Source organism: Aquarana catesbeiana, linkage group LG08, assembly GCF_042186555.1.
Source record: "Aquarana catesbeiana isolate 2022-GZ linkage group LG08, ASM4218655v1, whole genome shotgun sequence".
Lineage (NCBI taxonomy): Eukaryota > Metazoa > Chordata > Amphibia > Anura > Ranidae > Aquarana > Aquarana catesbeiana.
Window position 1 is genome coordinate 249,566,066 of NC_133331.1, and position 18,722 is coordinate 249,584,787.

Below are 18,722 nucleotides of genomic sequence, written 5' to 3' on the forward strand. Positions count from 1 at the left end.
TTTGGCCAATATGTATTCTTCCACATATTTTTATTAAAAAAAATTGCAATAAGCGTATATTGATTGGTTTGCGCAAAAGTTATAGCGTCTACAAAATAGGAAATAGATTTATGGCATTTTTTTTTTTACTAGTAATAGCGGCGATCTGCGATTTTTAGCAGTACTGGGACATTGCGGTGGACAGATCAGACACTTTTGACACTTTTGTGGGACCACTGACATTTATACAGCAATCAGTGCTATAAAAATGCACTGATTACTGTATAAATGTCACTGTCAGGGAAGGGGTTAACACTAGGGGCAATTAAGGGGTTAAGTGTGTTTCCTAGGTGTGTTTCTAACTGTGAGGGGATGGGACTGACTAGAGGAGGAGCCAGATCGCTGTTCCTATTTAGTAGGAACACACAATTGGTCTCTCCTCCCCTGTCAGAACAGGGGTTTGTGTGTCTACGCGCATCGCGTCCCCCGCTGTGCAGTGAGTGTGCACCGACGGAGGCGCATGCCTGCTATGGCTCTTAAGGGACCCGTCATATGGGTAAGGCGATTCGCACAGCGTTGCCACTCTGTATCGTGTATATCGCCGTGAGGCGGTCGGCAAGTGGTTAACTTCTATAGTTGGGAAGATACTTGAGAGTTTAATAAAAGATCACATAGATGGGTTTTTACTAGAAAATAATATTTTAAGCAATAGTCAGCATAGATTCATGAAAAACCAAAGTCATCAAACAAATCCTTTTTCTTTTTATGAGAAGGTAAGCAAAAAAGTGGTCGTGCCAAAGTGTTTGACACAGTTTCCTACACACAGCTAATGTGTACAATGTAAATTTAAGTCTACAGACTTAGAAAATTCAGTTTGTAAATGGATAGAAAACTGGCTAAAAGACCATATTCAGAGAGAAGTGATTAATGATTCACTGAGTGTTGGGACCCTTACTTTTAAACATATTTATAAATTATATAGGGTCTGGGATTGAAATGATGTCCTTATAGGATGTCTCCAATGAAAAGAAGTGCATATATGGAAGGAGCACAAGGCCAAAAGATAGGAGTCCAAATTAATTTATTGATGTTACAGTCAACGCGTTTTGGGGGTCAAAGGAACCCCCCCTTCATCAATAAAACATAATATAATGTAAAATAATTGTGAGTGATAAAATCATGAGTCTAACAGACATAAAACATCATGGATAACGTACATATACATGTGCGTACACATACATGCATCCAAAAATACCTGCATATTTACAAACATGCATACATGCAAAGAAATGAAGAGATGAGGGTATAGCAAATATTAGGTGATGAGGTTAATTTTCAAAATTAATAATATCAGATTGTACATGGTTAGTAGATGCCATTGTACCATTTTTTATATATATGTATATATACACAGTATCTCCCAAAAGTGAGTACACCCCTCACATTTTTGTAAATATTTTATATCTTTTCATGTGACAACACTGAAGAAATGACAATGGTTCCTTATATGTAAATCATAAGACACTATAAAATGCTGGACTAGCACCATATACATACATTTGATGTGCATTAAAGTGACTGTCCTATGCTAACATTACTTCATCCGTGGAGAAAAGTGACTTGTGCATTATCAAAAATAAATGACAATAACGTGACATGTGCTATGATCACAAATAAAAGTCAGTAAATTTATATGTGCTTAAAAGCAGAAAGTAAGTCAATATTCCATTGGTAATTTGGTTTACAAATCTCATGATATATAGGTGATTGTCAGACGTTGCGAACCATTATCATAGAATTATTATTATAAGATTGTTTATATAAATTTGTATTGCTTATTTTGCACAATATTACTTTTATTTATAAACCACAACACATTTAAGGTATCTTTAAAGGGACACACACCACTAAGCAGCACCATACCCTTTTTTTTCACAATATTTTACACTGACTCCACCAAGGTGTCAGTTTTACTGGGGGCAGCAGCTTAACACTATTCCATAGCACAGAACAAAAAAAATCCTCTTTCTGTTTGTGTGTGTGTTTGTTTGTACAGTATGTGTATGTATATATATATGTATATGTATATATATATAAAATGTTTGTAGCACTGCCCCCTTGGGGACTGCTTGAATTTACCGTCTCATATTCTTATATACATGTATGTACAATTGAGTACCACTTGGACATGACCTGAAAAGATAAGCAAGAGTTAAGACATTAATTCTGGCAAGACTTCTAAAGGGGGAAACCCAGGCCAGCCTATTCAACTTCAATCCTAATGAGAGATCAATTGAGCAAGAACAGTATGAGGGCCCTTTACGTAGTAATGACAGTAATGTCCCAGTTGCAGGCAGGATGGTCTTCGCTTGCAGTCGGAGCTCGTTAACTATATATAAGGTGCAGTAATGAGGCAATGGTATTTATTGTAAAGTTTGATTCGACAGGTGTATATGTACAAATAGCGAGGCAGTAAAGTGTCCAGGGTAAAGCTGTCTGTGCACAGTGTCCCAGTGAAGCAGCAAAGAAAGGTTTGTAGAGGCGGGCAATTGCCCTCTCACCAATAACCAGGCCGAATCAATGCCTTCTGAACAGCAGTTCCTGAAGAGGCATCCTTGCAGCAGTTCCTCTCGCGACGATCATCAGATGAACAGCACAAAGCGCGGGTTGTTGGATTATCAGGGTGATGCTGGAATTTGCCTGATGATCAGCAAGCAGGGATAAGGCCCTTCAAGGCCAGTTTGGAATGTTGTACACCGCGTGGTAGGCCGCAATCTTACCCTCTCGGAACAGAGAGGTCCGTCACACACTAGGCCCAAAAGGAAGAGAGCGTAGTGCACGTCCCTGAACTCTTTTATGCTCTTTCCAGCATTCTTTTTGATAATAGCAAAGATTCCTGGGATATGAAGTCTGGGTGCGTAGTCATACAGAGTAATTGCCATTCTGAGGAATTACTAATCGCACAATCCCGCTGGGTCGACTCAGATATGAGGTCAGTTAGTGATGCTGGGCACTAGAGGGACAATACAGTCCATAGAAATGATGGGGAATCACTGTTTTGCAATTGTAGTCCACATTGCTACATCCTCCACCCACTTGAAAGTCTTTGGTCCCTGAAGACAGAACATAACCTGCGGGATCACCTTTACTGTATCATAATAAAAGAATGGTTAGTTGCATGACAAATTAGAAGTTGTAACAGCCAACAACTGACTGTAAATTATATACAGTGGAACCTTGGTTTGCGAGTAACGCGGTTAACAAGCGTTTCACAAACCAAGCACTGTATTTCTAAAATCCCTAACTCGGTTTGTGAGTGTTGTCTCGCAAAATGAGCAGGATTCAGGCCAAAAGCGGTGTGCAGTACCGCTTTTGGCCTGAGGTGGGGGGCACCGGAGCCGAGCAGAGCCGAAAGTTGCCGATCGTCGGCGTTTGGAAATGGCCGAAAAGGCCCGAGGACAGTTAGGCTGACCTTGGCAAACCTTGGAAAGGCTAGTGAACGGAGTCTTTCCGAGGTTTGCCAAGGTCCGCCGAAGTGTCCCTCGGGCCTTTTCGGCCATTTCCGAGGCTCTCCGGCGCCCCCCGCCTCTGGCCGAATGCGGTATTGCATCCCATTGAAGTCAATGCGGAACAAATTATTTTCATTTCCATTGACTTCAATGGGAAAACTCGCTTTAATATGCGAGTACTTTGGATTACGAGCATACTCCTGGAACGGATTATGCTCGTAATCCAAGGTTCCACTGTACATTGTCAGGCGAAGTCATATTAATCTTGTGACAGGCCAGTAACAAATCAGTGGCCCACCTAGTAGTGTCAGGGGTTGGATCAAGGTCATCTTTTACTAAAGGTTCAATAAAGGATTCAGGCTTAGGCTCTGAGTCAAGCTCTGGCTCAGGCCCTGGCTCAGGTTCAGGCTCTGATTCAGGAACGGTCTCTCTCTGTTTTATTAGTAGAGAAAGTGTGAGTTTCTATCACGTCAGATATTTCATCAGATTCCACCTTGACTTCCTCATCTCCCCATAGTGGGTGAAGATCTGGTACTTCAAGATCCTGCAGTGGGGGACGTGTCCTCTGACTATCTCCCTCACTGGCCCCAGGAATGATGGAATTGTATTCAAGAGGGGGAACCCACAACCAATCAAGGGTTAATTCCTCTTTATCGCTTTCCTCCTTAGGTGGTATGGGTAGACATGGGTAGACAAGTTTTCCCGGCCCTAGGCCTCAGCATAGGGGACTGATAAGTCTCTGGGCAAGAGGGTGGGGTTATTCGGACAGCCTTGGATATAGGCAGCAGATTGTTTGTATGCCAAGTTTTCAAAGGGCCAGTCTTCCCTTCAGGCTGAATATGATACACAGGGAGCCCAGGTAATTGTTTACAGACAATGTAGGGTTGAGAGCGCCAGCTTATGTTTCCCAGGCACCCCTAGATTGCGCAACACTCGATCTCTATTTTGTAGATCCTGAACTCTTACTCTGAGATCAAAGTTTTTCTTGTTCCTCTGTTCTCTGACTGTAGAGGCATCCTTGACTTTCTCATAGGCCACTCCCCCGATAGGAGGCCTGAGAAGTGTGATCTAACAATGTTCCAAAGGCCAGGTCCACTGGTAACTGAGCCTCTCTTCCGAACATTAATCTATAGGGGGGATATCCAGTAGAATCATTTGAGGTGCATTATAAGCATGAACCACTGCAGCTATATGGTCTCCCCAGTGCTGTTTCTTCTCCAAGATATTCAGCAGGGTCTGGTTGAAATGCTCATGTTGTGGGTCCCCTTGAGGGTGGTAAGAAGTTGACCTGGATTCCTTTATATTTAAGAGCTCACACAATCTTCTGATCAGCTTGCTCTCAAAATCCCGACCTTAATCCGAATGAGGCAGCCCCTAGTAAACAAATAGCTTTTCCACTGGAGTTTTTGCTACTGTACTGACTTGCTGGTCTCTAGTAGGGATGAGCCGAACACCCCCCTGTTCGGTTCGCACCAGAACATGCGAACAGGCAAAAAATTTGTTTGAACACGCGAACACCGTTAAAGTCAATGGGACTCGAACATGAATAATCAAAAGTGCTAATTTTAAAGGCTTATATGCAAGTTATTGTCATAAAAAGTGTTTGGGGACCTGGGTCCTGCCCCAGGGGACATGCATCAATGCAAAAAAAAGTTTTAAAAATGGCCGTTTTTTCGGGAGCAGTGATTTTAATAATGCTTAAAGTGAAACAATAAAAGTGTAATATTCCTTTAAATTTCGTACCTGGGGGGTGTCTATAATATGCCTGTAAAGGGGCACATGTTTCCCATGTTTAGAACAGTCTGACAGCAAAATGACATTTCAAAGGAAAAAAAGTCATTTAAAACTACTCGCGGCTATTAATGAATTGTCGGTTCGACAATACACATAAAAGTTCATTGATAAAAACGCATGAGATTTCCCCACAGGGGAACCCCGAACCTAAATTTAAAAAAAAAATGGCGTGGGGGTCCCCCTAAATTCCATACCAGGCCCTTCAGGTCTGGTAGGGATATTAAGGGGAACCCCACGCCAAAATGTTTAAAAAAAATGGCGTGGGGGTCCCCCTCAAAATCCATACCAGACCTTAGGGTCTGGTATGGACCCCCCCTCCTGAACTGTACCACGCCACATCCCCTCAACCTGTTACATAACCGGGTGACCCTGTCCCCTCTGACATCACGGGGAAAGCCACAGGGAAGTCCGCGTCAAGACCCCGTGCGTCAGAGGTTTTATAAGAAGTGTCAAAAGAAGAGAAGCGTCACACAGCGGGAGCCTCCCATGGATGCGGAGCGGCCCAAGAACAAAGCGGGGAAGAAGATACCGCGGAGGAAGATGCCGGGCGAGAACACCGGAGCAAGAAGCAGAGGATCGGAGGAAGAACCAGAGGAAGAAGAAGATGGAGGAAGAAACCGAAGGAAGAAGGAAGGTAGAAGGAAGAAGACCAGAAGAAGATGGATAGTATGGATAGTACTTTTGTTACTCTTGTTAAAGGGGGCTTCCAGATTCCGATAAGCCCCCCCCGCCCGCAGACCCCCACAACTACCGGCCAAGGGTTGTGGGGATGAGGCCCTTGTCCTCATCAACATGGGGACAAGGTGCTTTGGGGGGCTACCTCAAAGCACCCTCCCAATGTTGAGGGCATGTGGCCTGGTATGGTTCAGGGGGGGGCGCTCTCTCGTGCCCCCCTCTTTTCCTGCAGCCTGCCAGGTTGCATGCTCTGATAAGGGCCTGGTATGGATTTTTAGGGGGACCCCATGCCATTTTTTTTTTAATTGTGGCGCAGGGTTCCCCTTAAAATCCATACCAGACCTGAAGGGTCTGGTATGGATTTTGAGGGGAACCCCCACGCCATTTTTTTTTTAAATTTTGGCGCGGGGTTCCCCTTAATATCCATACCAGACCTGAAGGGTCTGGTATAGAATTTAGGGGGACCCCACGCCATTTTTTTTTTAAATTTTGGTTCGGGGTTCCCCTGTGGGGAAATCCCATGCCGTTTTTATCAATGAACTTTTATGTATATTGCCAGACCGACAATTCATTAATAGCCGCGAGTCATTTTTGTATAATTTATTGTAAACACTATCACTCTTCAACTTTTCCACTCACATTTTACAAAATCCAAGCCAGCAAAAAATAGCTTGTGATCCAATTGTTTAGCGTGTTGTGATTTGAAGCTATTTTTTGCTGGCTTGGATTTTGTAGAATGTGAGTGGAAAAGTTGAAGAGTGATAGTGTTTACAATAAATTGGTTTATACTGTTTTACACTATTGGAGCACTTTATTATTTTACATGTGGAGCAATTTCTACATACACTGTTGGATATCGGTTTGCCGATTTAACCCTTTCTGTGTGGTTATAAAAGCGTTTTAGCCTTGCACGCAAGTGTAGGCATTTGGAGTCGGTGAGTGCATTTCTTAAGGGAGTGGGATCACTGAACACTTTGGTGTGGTGGAAGAAATTAAGAAGACACAATTAGTCAAGGACTCTCTTTATGCATCAATATATGGACTTTTTGCTTGATTTAGTCACTTATGAATTTCACAGGGTGTTTTAATTGTTTAAACACAATATTTATGCACCAGATTGTTTTCAGTATTGTCTAAATCGGACAATTGTGTCTTAGGTTAGCGCCACTGTTTTTTTCCTTTTTTTCCTTTTTCTTCCTCTTTTCTTTTTAGTCACTATTTCGTTATAACAGAAGGATAAAACACTATTTACATACTATAGACACCCCCCAGGTACGAAATTTAAAGGAATATTACACTTTTTACTTTTCACTTTAAGCATTATTAAAATCACTGCTCCCGAAAAAACTGCCGTTTTTAAAAATTCTTTTTGTATTGATACATGTCCCCTGGGGTAGGACCCAGGTCCCCAAACACTTTTTATGACAATACCATGCATATAAGCCTTTAAAATTAGCACTTTTGATTTCTCCCATAGACTTTTAAAGGGTATTCCGTGGCTTTCGAATTTCCAAATTGTTCGCTGTTCGGCTGGCGAACAGCCGATGTTCGAGTCGAACATGAGTTCGACTTGAACTCGAAGCTCATCCCTAGTCTCTAGTGGGAAAAGCTTGAGCATAACGGGTAAAATGATCTGTCACAAGCAGGACATTATGCCGTCCACTCAGGTCAGGTTCCAAGCACAAGAAATGTATGCACACCAACTTCAGTGGTCCCTGGCTTTGAAGTGGCTTATTGGGGCTGCCCTTCCTGGTAAAGTCTTTCTCTGAATGTATCTGCTGCAAGAACGACAGTAGCTTTCCACTTCAGCTTTCATGGATGGCCAATAAAATCGATCTTTGACTAACTTAAAAATTCTATCTGGGCCTAAGTGGCCATGATCATCATGGAGAGTGGTCAACACTACTAGTCGGTGTTTCTCAGGGAGGAACAGTTGGCGGACACCCTCTCGTTCCTCAGATAGAGTCATATACAAGAAGGGTCAATCTTCCAACCGCATTCGTTCTCATTGTGTTTGGATGACTTTGGCTCCCTCAATGGGACTACTTAACAGCATTTGAGGGTTCTGAGCAGCTAACGATTTTCTCACAAGGTTCCCCAAAGAATCTTCATGTTGGTCCCATCTGATGTCCTCTCTTGTCAACTGGGGCAGTTCTTGGCTGCGCACTTGGGTCAAATCACAGTAATATCTTAGCACTCCCGCAGGGGTGACTCCCACAGCTTTAGCTCCCATGGCTCCTCAGTGTTTATGCTCTGCTCCCTGACATACAGCCCGTACTCCTACCAAGGGTAGATGAACTCAACTCTTCTGGCCAGCGTCGGCGAAGTGGGGCCTTCTGGAATGAGCTTCAGCGTCTCGATTTTCCACTCCCGGTCGTCATTTCAAACTGAACTGGAATTCAGACAGTGCAGCCATCCACTGATGCCCAGCGACATCCAACTTGGCAGTGGACAGTAGGTAAGTCAAGGGGTTGTTATCAGTCTTCACCACAAAGGTAGCCCTGTATAGATAATCCCGTAGTTTATCTACCACAGCCCACTTGAGGGCCAAGAACTCCAATTTGTGCACAGGATAGTTCTTCTCGGGGTGCTCAGGCTGTGACTCACATAAGCCACCGGGCGAAGTCTCCCCTCCAACTCTTGATACAACACTCCCCTGAGGCCATCTATGCTGGCACCTACGTGCAATTCATAAAGTTTAGATGAATCAGCATAGGCCAGCACTGGTGCTTACACAAGGTTCCCCTTGAGTCGTTCAAAAGCCCTTTCACACTTCATTGTCCATTGCTCTTGGATAGATTCCCGAGGCTTCCTGGGACTTTCCATCTGGGTTTTCTGATGGTCCCCTTCTGTGAGTTTGTTCAATGGCTGGGCAATCTGCGAGAAGTTCTTCACAAATCTTCTATAGTCAGAGCAGAAACCCAAAAACGACCTCAACTCAGTGACTGTGCTTGGGCGAGGCCAGGAAGTAACAGCTTCCAACTTCCGAGGGTCAGTACCTGTTCCCTTGGCTGATATCAAATGCCCCAAGTACGTGACTGAAGTCTGGTAGAACTGACACTTCTCTAGGGACAGCTTCAGCCCCTCTGTGTGTAATAGTTGGAAAACCTTCTCCAGCCGAGCCTCATGCTCCTCCACATTCTGCCGAACATGATAATATCATCAAGGTACATTAGCACTTCTACCAAGTTCATATCACCCACGGTGTTCTCCATCAGTCTCTGAAAAGTGGCAGGGGCCCTTGTTAATCCTTGTGGCATTCGGTCGAATTCAAAAAACCCTAGAGGGCTGATGAAGGCCCTCTTCTCTCGTCATACGGATGCATGGGTATTTGATAGTATCCACTCTTCAGATCCAGCACACTGAACCATTTGGCTCCTGATAAGCATTGCAGGGGCTCTTCTATGCTGGGGGTTGTGTACTGATCTGGAATGGTCCTCCGGTTCAAAGTTCGGTAGTCGATACACATCCGGAGAGACCCATTCTTTTTTCTCACTACCACTATTGGGGAAGCATAAAGGCTCCTGGACTCCTTGATGACCCCTGACCTCTTCAGTTCAGCCAACTGTTCTCAAAGATCCTCCAGATTGCATAAAGGGATTCGCCTTGCTTGTTCATGAAAAGGCTTATCTTCAGTTAGTCGAATTCAAAGTTGAGCACTCCGGGCACAGCCCACGTCATTCTTAGAGAACATTTTATCCCATCAGGCTATTTGAGCTTTTATCCTCTCCTCCCATCCAGTGGGTAGGTTTGGGCAGTGGACTGTAGTCTCTCTTCCATCTCCCTTTTTGACTAGCTCATCTCTTGTCACGGGGTGGCATCACTCACTTTCCCAATCACCATCCTTGGCTTTAGGCTGATTGGGTAACTAGTGACGTTCCTCACACTCACAGGAATTCGCCCCTCACTTCTCAGTAAGGCTCTAGTGGGTATGATCTCTGGGACCACCTCTATTCCAACTTCCTCCCCTGTTGAATCAGCTTCTACCACCACATAGGGACCCAGCTGGTCCCAGGACAGCCTAACCGTGGCTTTCAGGCAGGCTGTCTTGCCCGGCTGTAACACCCTTTCACGGGCATCTAATCGCCACAGTCTTCCCACTCCTTCAGGGGCCTTTTTCTCTTGCAACACTCTTTGGAAAGCCTGCCACAGTCGAGGATGAATCTTTCCTACTGGGGCACCCTCCAAGGCCTGTGGAGTGAGTAGTATCCACACCAGATTAATGTTGGTGCCTTTCAACAAAGAATTTCGGCCTGCCCCAGAAGGATGGGGGCAGACAACTGTCAACATATCAAAAGTCTCTGGTTTTCCAGCCAAAGCAGTGTCATGTGTTATCTTGATGGGTATGTATGGACATTTCCGAGTCCCTATGCTCCAAATCTCTAACTCCTCGAGTTTGCACAAAGGGATGTGTTTCAAGTACTTGTGGTAAAAGTCTCTGTACAGCAACATCACCAGGGCTCCAGTGTCCAGTAGCGCTTGAGTGTAGATACCCTCTACTTGTATTGAGAATATAGGGGAGGGCCCCACTAAGTTCTTTGGCAGGTTCTCAGTGGGTGACTCTTTAGCTTGTGCTCTGATCAGCCTCTTTGAAGGTAGTGAAGTTGGTCTAACTATTCGCTTAGTAAAGTGTGCATTGATTTGCTGTCCCCGTCTTCTCTTCCCTGAGGGTTTTGTTTCTTTTGTTTTTTTTTTTGTAACTGAGGGGAAAGGGCAACAGGTGGCTTGCACCCCCTTTTCTTCTTAAATCTTCTCTTGACTTTGGAGCGCAATTTTCCTTGAGACTCCCAACTAGCTCCTTCACTGAGGTCCCCTGAAGTTTCCCGCCAGCTTTGGGAAGAGTAACTTCTGCGAGGCTTTCAGAATCTCCTTGAGCAATTGAGGGTTGATGCCCTTGGTAAAGTGACGAGTTTTCTTTCCCATTCTCAGGTTATGGATCACATCAGCCGCCTGGCCTCGAAGGCTCTCACTAAGCCGTTGTCGCTTCACAGCCTCTGAAACACTCCATTCTTACATGGCTTGAAGGGCCTGACTCATCCAGGTTTCAAATTCGTCTTCCCCCACAGGGGTCAGCAATTGCCCGGGGGAAAAACCTGAGTCTCCGATAGCTCTGGTTTGAATTTCCAGATCCATTCCTTACTAAGCTATCAACTAGCCGACTAATATCTGTGTAGAATGAGAGGGGGGCATTGGCCCCTTGAGTTTCGGCTCCCACAGATAGGAGGCCCTTCTCCCGAGCTCTGCACAAAGGCTGCCTCTCAGCATGCTCTCACTCACTTTAGCAATCATCCCTTCAGCTAGACGTACCTCTTCCTCCTAAAAGCACTTGGGTATCTCTTCCTGCCATTCCAAGAGTACTCTGCCTTGATCCAGGCGATGCTCGACTTCTGTCTCCACGATGTAGGTCTGGTGTCTTGGGACCAGGGCTCTCCCCCACCTTCTAATCTCTCTCTGTGTGTTCACTTCCAGAGATCTCCAGAACAGTGTTCTTTTCCATCTGAGCTCCCTGACTCTTGCTTCAAGCCACCGCGAACACCGAAGCTTCCCACGTGGATTGTGGCTATTGTCTAGGTTGACTAAGGCCGGCTGCAGATGGCATCCTGGACGAGCCCCCAATGTAGCACTGTCCCCTTGGGGACTGCTTTAATTTACCAGCTCATCTGCACCTTCTTGACCCTGGGAACATTCCAACCCACCTGACACTCTGGGTTCAGACATCTTTGCACCACCTTAAAGTAATAAGTCAATTCACTCAATGAGTTTATATTCTATTAACATTTACTGAATAACTCATAGAAGAATTTGTTTCACAAGGAAGTAATAGATCAACTGAACTTCAGATAACAGACCTAGTTCAGTAGAAGAATTCCCCCACAACAATACAAGTTAAACAATCTAGTTACAACAGTGTGTTATATACACGTATGTACAATGGAGTACCACTTAGACATGACCTGAAAGGATAAGCAAGAGTTAAGACATTCATTCTGGCAAGACTTCTAAAGGGTGAAACCCAGGCCGACCTATTCAACTTTAATCCTAATGAGAGATCAATTGAGCAAGAACAGTATGAGGGCCCTTTAAGTAGTAATGACAGTAATGTCCCAGTTTCAGGCCCGATGGTCTTCACTAGCAGTTGGAGCTCGTTAACTATATCCAATAAGGTGCAGTAACAAGGCAATGGTTTCTTGTAAAGGTTGATTCGAAGGGTGTATATGTACAATGTTCAAATAGAGAGGCACTAAAGTTTTTCCCCAGGGTAAAGTTGTGTGTGCACAGTGTCCCAGTGAGCAGCAAAGAAAAGTTTGTAAAGGCAGGCAATTGCTCTCTCACCAACGACCAGGCCGATTCAATGCCTTCTGAACAGTGGTTCCTGAAGAGGCGTCCTTGCAGCAGTTCCTCTCGCGACAATCACCTGATAAACAGTACAAAGCGCGTGTTGTCGGATTATCAGGGTAATGCTGAAATGGTGCCTGATGATGATCAGCAAGCAGGGATAGGCCCTTCATGGCCAGGCTGGAATGTCGTACACCACATGGTAGGCTGTGACCTCACCCTCTCAGAACATAGAGGTCCGTAACACACCAGGCCCAGGAGAAAGAGAGCGCAGCGTGCATCCCTGATCTTTTATGCTCTTCCCAGCATTCTTTTTGATGATGGCAAAGATCCCTGGGATATGAAGTCTGGGTGCATAGTCATACAGAGTAATTGCCATTTAGAGGAACTACTAATCCCACAATCCTGTTGGGTCAACTCACAGATATGAGGTCAGTTAGTGATGCTGGGCACTAGAGGGACAATACAGTTCATAGAAATGACAGGGAATCACTATGTTTTGCAATTGTAGCCCACATTGCTACATATCTATATACCGTGTGTATATATATATATATATATATATATATATATATATATATATATATATTATGTGTAGCGGGTATTGCAGCCAAAGACTTACATTAACACAGATGGGCTTCATGTACACAGGCTTTCCAGCCTGAAAGAGGCAGAGTAACGGACTGAACAAACAAAAGCAGCTCCTTTGGGGGTATCGCTACACGTGGGGGCTCATCCGGGATAATTCTGCTAGACTGCAATCAACTCCTCAAGACAGCACCCCCACAAGTGCCAAGATGGACCCCGCTGCTGCGACCTAGTGGTGTCGTGAAGAAGCACCCGCTCAGAGTCGAGCATGGTGAACGAACTCCCTGGGGAGGCCTGTGCTGAGGAACAAATCAGCCAAACTGTGAAGACAGTGTCCCCAGACAGGAAGGTGTGGGTGATTGCTGTCAAAACAAACTGTGGGACCTCCTGCACCTATGCGCCGTTAGAGTGGAGACAAGGAGTCCCTGAAAGCTTAAAAGGTGCCAGTGTGCAATTGGCCAACAAGATGGAGCTTTGTATAATCCACCTGAAGTTTCCAGATGAGGGTCCTACCAGCTCCAGTCAAGCCAAATCAACTACAGAAGAAGTTCCCTCTCCATCACCTCTGGCCACGATTGGACCAGAATTCTTTGTTCCCTGGGAGACTTTATGTCAAAATTTCAGACCCTCCAACATACTCTGGAGCTGGGTATCGTAAGCTCAGGGCCTTCTCTGGAAGACAACCAGTGCCTACAGGGGAGGACAACTTTGAAGAGTGGCTCGATCATGCCACACAAGCCTTGGATGAATTGGACATTCCTGAGACCCACAAGAAACAGAGAACCACAAAGTTTAAAAGGGCCTGCCTCAGAAGCCATCGGCAAATTTGAAGCTCAGCAAGCAAGATTGTGTTGCCCAGGACTACCTGAAAATTCTGCAGGATGTGTTTGGGCACACAGATAAGGTTTCTGATCTCATTTACCAGTTGGAGCACACTTACCAAAATGAGGGAGAGAAGCTGTTGGAGTACATGTGACGTTTGGACAAAATTATGCACCAGATCTTGCTGAAGAAGGGTCTAGACCCCCGGAAGGTGGATGATGTCCGTGCCCAGTAAGTTTTGAGGGGTGCCCAACCCTTGGACCCCATCACCCTCCTGTTGAGAACCCGGCAAGATGGTGGCATCTTGAAGTATCCAGATCTGATCCGGATTGTGTGGGAAGAGGAGACCATGCTGGAAAACAAAGAGTCAGTGGTCAGAATCTGTTGTTGGGGTCAGGGTAGCCAGTACAGCTGATGGCGACCCTGAGGTTGAGCTTCTTAAGACTCAGGCATCGCAGCTGATAGAGATGATGGCCCTGTTGACTGCCACGCCCACTGTTCTACCCAGCGATGAAGTTTCAGTGCCCAAGAAGTCCTCAAGCTCTACGGTTGCTCAGGTGGAGAAGCCAGCAAACCAAGGAATCTGCTTCAACTGCTGAAGAGTTGGAAATTATCGACGAGTATGCCCAAGCCCAGTGAAGCCTGAAGCACGGGGCCAAAAGCCGGCGATAAACACCAGAGGGCCCTGGTGAAGGAGTCGACCGGGTGCCCATCTATATTAGCTAGCTCCAGAAAAACCAACGAGACCACAGCGGAAGTCCAAACCCTTGCAGAGGGCTACCATTGTTGCCTCCGAGTGGCTCAGTGTCCCACTCCCTTTGACTCATGCTACCCGGCGCCAGAGAGTCAATGCGCACCAGACTCCCAGAGCACAACGGAGACTCAAGCCGGATCAGAACTTCCGCAAGAAACGAGTGTGGATACAAGCCACCAAATAGGCCCTGCCAAGCTAGTGGGACCTTCTCCATCCAGGTAGAGTGAATCTACACCAAGGCTCTCTTGGATACCGGAGCTCAAGTAACCCTCCTCTACAGAGATTTCTATGACAGGCACCTCAAACACCTGCCATTGCAGAAGTTGGAAGAGCTAGAGATATGGGGCATTGGGACTCAGAACTTCCCTATGATGGCTATCTATCAGTCAAGCTGACCTTCGGTCCCTCCATAGCTGGAAAAGCTGAGACGCTTTGGCAGTAGTCTGTCCTCACCCAGCAGGGGCCAGTAAGATTTCTCTCATCATTGGGACTAATACTGATGTTGTCAGAAGACTGTTGACACCTATTGTCCAAGAGCAGGACGCTTCAACTACAAGTGTGCACCCCATGTTGAGACAAGCCTATCAGCGCCTGGTACAAAAACAGAAGGCCCCAGCTGAAGGAGTGGGAAAGATCTGGCGTTTGGACCGGAGTGAGAAGGTGTTACAGTCTGGTGAAGTGGCCTGTTTATGGGCATCTGTCAAACTAAATTGGAAACAACCAGGCCCTTTCATTGTCCTTGAAGTGGACAGACAGAGAGAAGACATGGGAGTGGAGATGATTCCTAAAGTGGTTTCAACCAAAGCATTGCAAAGAAGTCACGGGAGGATCTCGGTCAGTGTCCGCAACATAACAGCCTTGCCAGTGAAGATGCCGGCCTAGATGTTGCTGGGACCTACCTCAGCTACCTCAGTCTCACAGTCTGATTTGGTGGGGGAGAAAAGGATGGGATCCTTGTCGAACAGTTCTAGCTTAAGAACACTCCTCTCTCACCCAAATGAAGAGAAAGAGCCAAGACTCAGCTCCTGAGATGGCAGGCTGCATTCTCAAACAGTGAATTCGATGTGGGATGTGCAAAGAGTGCAAAGCACCGTATCCGTCTTCAGGAGGATGAGCCGTTCAGAGAGTCCGGCTGATTCCTTTAGGAAACTTGGAGGACCTGCGTGAACAATTGGCAGAATTGAAGAGAGCAGGTATCATCCAAGAATCCTGAAGCCCATTTGCTTCTCCGATAGTGGTGGTTTTTACAATCTTTATTTATCAAACATTTTTACAAAATTTTTATACAAAACATATACACATACATACATCTACACAGAAAAAAAAATAAATCATGGTGTATAGGGGCATTCACAATTAATATTCAGATCATTTTATATATCCCCATGGTCTATACTAGCATCATCTGTATACATTTCTGGATATAATTCGTTACTCTATCTTTGCACGGCCCCTATATCTGCAACACAATACTATCCCAGTACCCCCCATCCATACCCATCATACACCCTCAACCAATCCTCTTACACAACACCACTCAGCTAACCGAAAAGCAAACAAAAAAAAAAAAAAATTTCTCCAATTCAGAAGAACTCTCCCCCCTTCTCCAACTCTTCATCACAGTATTTGCTCTATCTTTATCCCCTTTTTCTTGTTCCCCTATCGCGGCGAGGTTCTAGACTCTTCCCACGCTCTTCCTGTACATACTCATCTCCTTCCCTCTAATATCATCCTCTCCTCTAAGGATCGCATCACTCCCATTTCACATTCCCATTCTTTTATGGAGGGGGCTTTTTTATTTTTCCAATTTCTAGCTATGAGGGTACGTGCCGCAGTTATATAGTACTTCAAAGTTCCCTTTTTTACATTTTTTATTGATCCAGGGATCATTGACAATATCGCCACATATATATCTGGTTGTATCTTTACCCCGGTTGTAGCCCTGTATATTTTAAATACCTTTTCCCAAAATGATTGAATTTCTGGACAAAAATACCAGATATGCGACATTGAGCCTTTTGCTACTTCACATCTCCAACATCTGTCTGTATATCTGAATTTATTTTGTTCATATCAACTGGGCATTTATACCACCTGGCTAGTATTTTGTAATTTCTTTCTTGATGCCTAGTAGAGATTGATAATTTATGAGTTACTGTAATTGCTTTTTCCCATTTAGCTCTAGGGATAACCATCCCTAGTTCCTCCTCCCATTTTTTTATGTATTGTAACCCTTCCTCCTTGTTTTCTGAAATTAAATATTTATACACAACAGATAAGATATGTGTAGGTCTATGTTTCTGTAACAGTATTTTTTCTAACCCTAACAATGGTCTATTCATTATGGACTCCTTCGTCAAAGATGAAATGTATTGCTGGAGTTGTCCATGCTGAAACCATTTCTTTCTATATTCGGTACCAAGGGCCTCCAATGGGGGGAGTTTATTTTCTTCCATTATTTCCACTATCCTCGTATCATCCCTCCTTTGCCACTTTAGGAAGGTCTTGGCTTTAAAAGCAAGTGGGAATTCCGGGTTGCTAAAGAGGGGGGTCATTGGACCTCTCAATGTAGATCCTATCCCCCTTTTTATTAAATCGTCCCACACTTTCAAGGTTGATACGACCAAGGAGGGCATATCCCCTTCCCGGGGTCTATATTCCCTCTTAATCCAAGGTAATGATTTCAGTTTTATGTCTGTGACTTCTTCCTCCAGTTTCACCCATTGTTTGTTGTCCATATTATGGAACCAATCCACAATCCTGGCTATAAATATTGATCTGAGGTACAACGAAATGTCTGGGAGAGCCAGTCCACCATCCTTTTTTAGTCTATATAATGTTTTCCTATTTATTCTGGCGCTCTTTTTTGCCCAAATGAAACTTCCTATAGCCTTACGGATTTGATTCATTACGGTTCTTAAGGGATATATAGGTATCGTTTGGAGTATATAAATGATTTTAGGCAGTATATCCATTTTTACAATGTTTATCCTTCCCATCCAGGAAAAGGTCCCTCTATCATAAAGTTGTAGTGTCTTTGTTATTTTACGTATTAGTGGAAGATAGTTAAGTTCCTGTATCTTATTCATCTCTCTAGGGATAAAAATTCCGAGGTATTTAATTGCCTCCTCCTGGCATTTAAACGAAAAGTTTTTTTTTAGGAGCTCAACCAAAGAGTTAGACAGAGAAATATTTAAGGCCTCAGATTTATTATAATTCACCTTAAAATTACTCAAATCTCCAAATCTTTTAAATTCTGCTATTAGATTTGGTATTGTCACCACCGGATTTGTGATGTACAATAACAAGTCATCTGCATATACTGACATCTTATAGTCAATCTGCCCTACCTTGATGCCTTTAATATCATTATTCTTCCGAATCGCTATTAAAAGGTGTTTCATAACTAATACAAATAAAATTGGGGACAATGGACATCCTTGACGAGTTCCATTGGTGATATTTACTGTATCCGATAACTCCCCATTTGCCCGTATTCTGGCCATTGGATTATGATAAAGGGACATTATTTTATCCTGCAGTAGGGGACCAATCCCCCACTGCTTTAATGTCTCCCTGAGAAAGCTCCATCCCACCCTGTCAAATGCTTTTTCGGCGTCCACTGCCAACAGGCAGGATGGGATGGAGCGTCTCCGGGCATATTCCACCAGTGTCAATGTTTTAAGCGTATTATCTCTCGCCTCTCGCCCCTTTATAAATCCCACCTGGTTTAGATGTATATGTGCCGGTATTATTGGGGTAAGTCTGTTAGCGATTATCTTTGAATACAATCTAATATCAATATTAGTCAAGGATATTGGCCTATAATTACCACAGAAAGAGGGATCCTTTTCCGGTTTAGGTATGAGTGAGATATATGCCTGTAGGCTATGCGGGACAAACGGTTGAGAGGTAGATACAGAGTTAAACGTTCTTTTAATAATAGGGATTAAGACGTCTTTAAATGTTTTATAAAACCGTGGGGTAAAACCATCCGGGCCTGGGCTTTTCCCTATCACTAATGAATCTATTACTTTTTGTATTTCTATCTCTGAAAATTCTTGTTCTAACTGTTCTATATCTGTTGTTGCTAGTGATGGTAATGCTGTGTCTTTGATATATTGTTGTATATTTTCTTGATATCTTACCGGATCTGTATTTGCTAATTGGTTTGGTAAATTATATAGATTATTATAAAAAGTATGGAATGCTTTCAAGATACCTTTTGGATCATATATCATTTCATCATTATCTGCTTTGATTTT

The 18,722-nt window shown here is 44.3% G+C and overlaps 1 protein-coding gene across 1 annotated transcript in view; it reads left to right on the plus strand.

The window, feature by feature from the left end:
- Window positions 1–18,722, plus strand: part of SLC43A3 (solute carrier family 43 member 3) — a 598,240-nt gene that overhangs the window by 544,742 nt on the left and 34,776 nt on the right. The window lies entirely within an intron of this gene.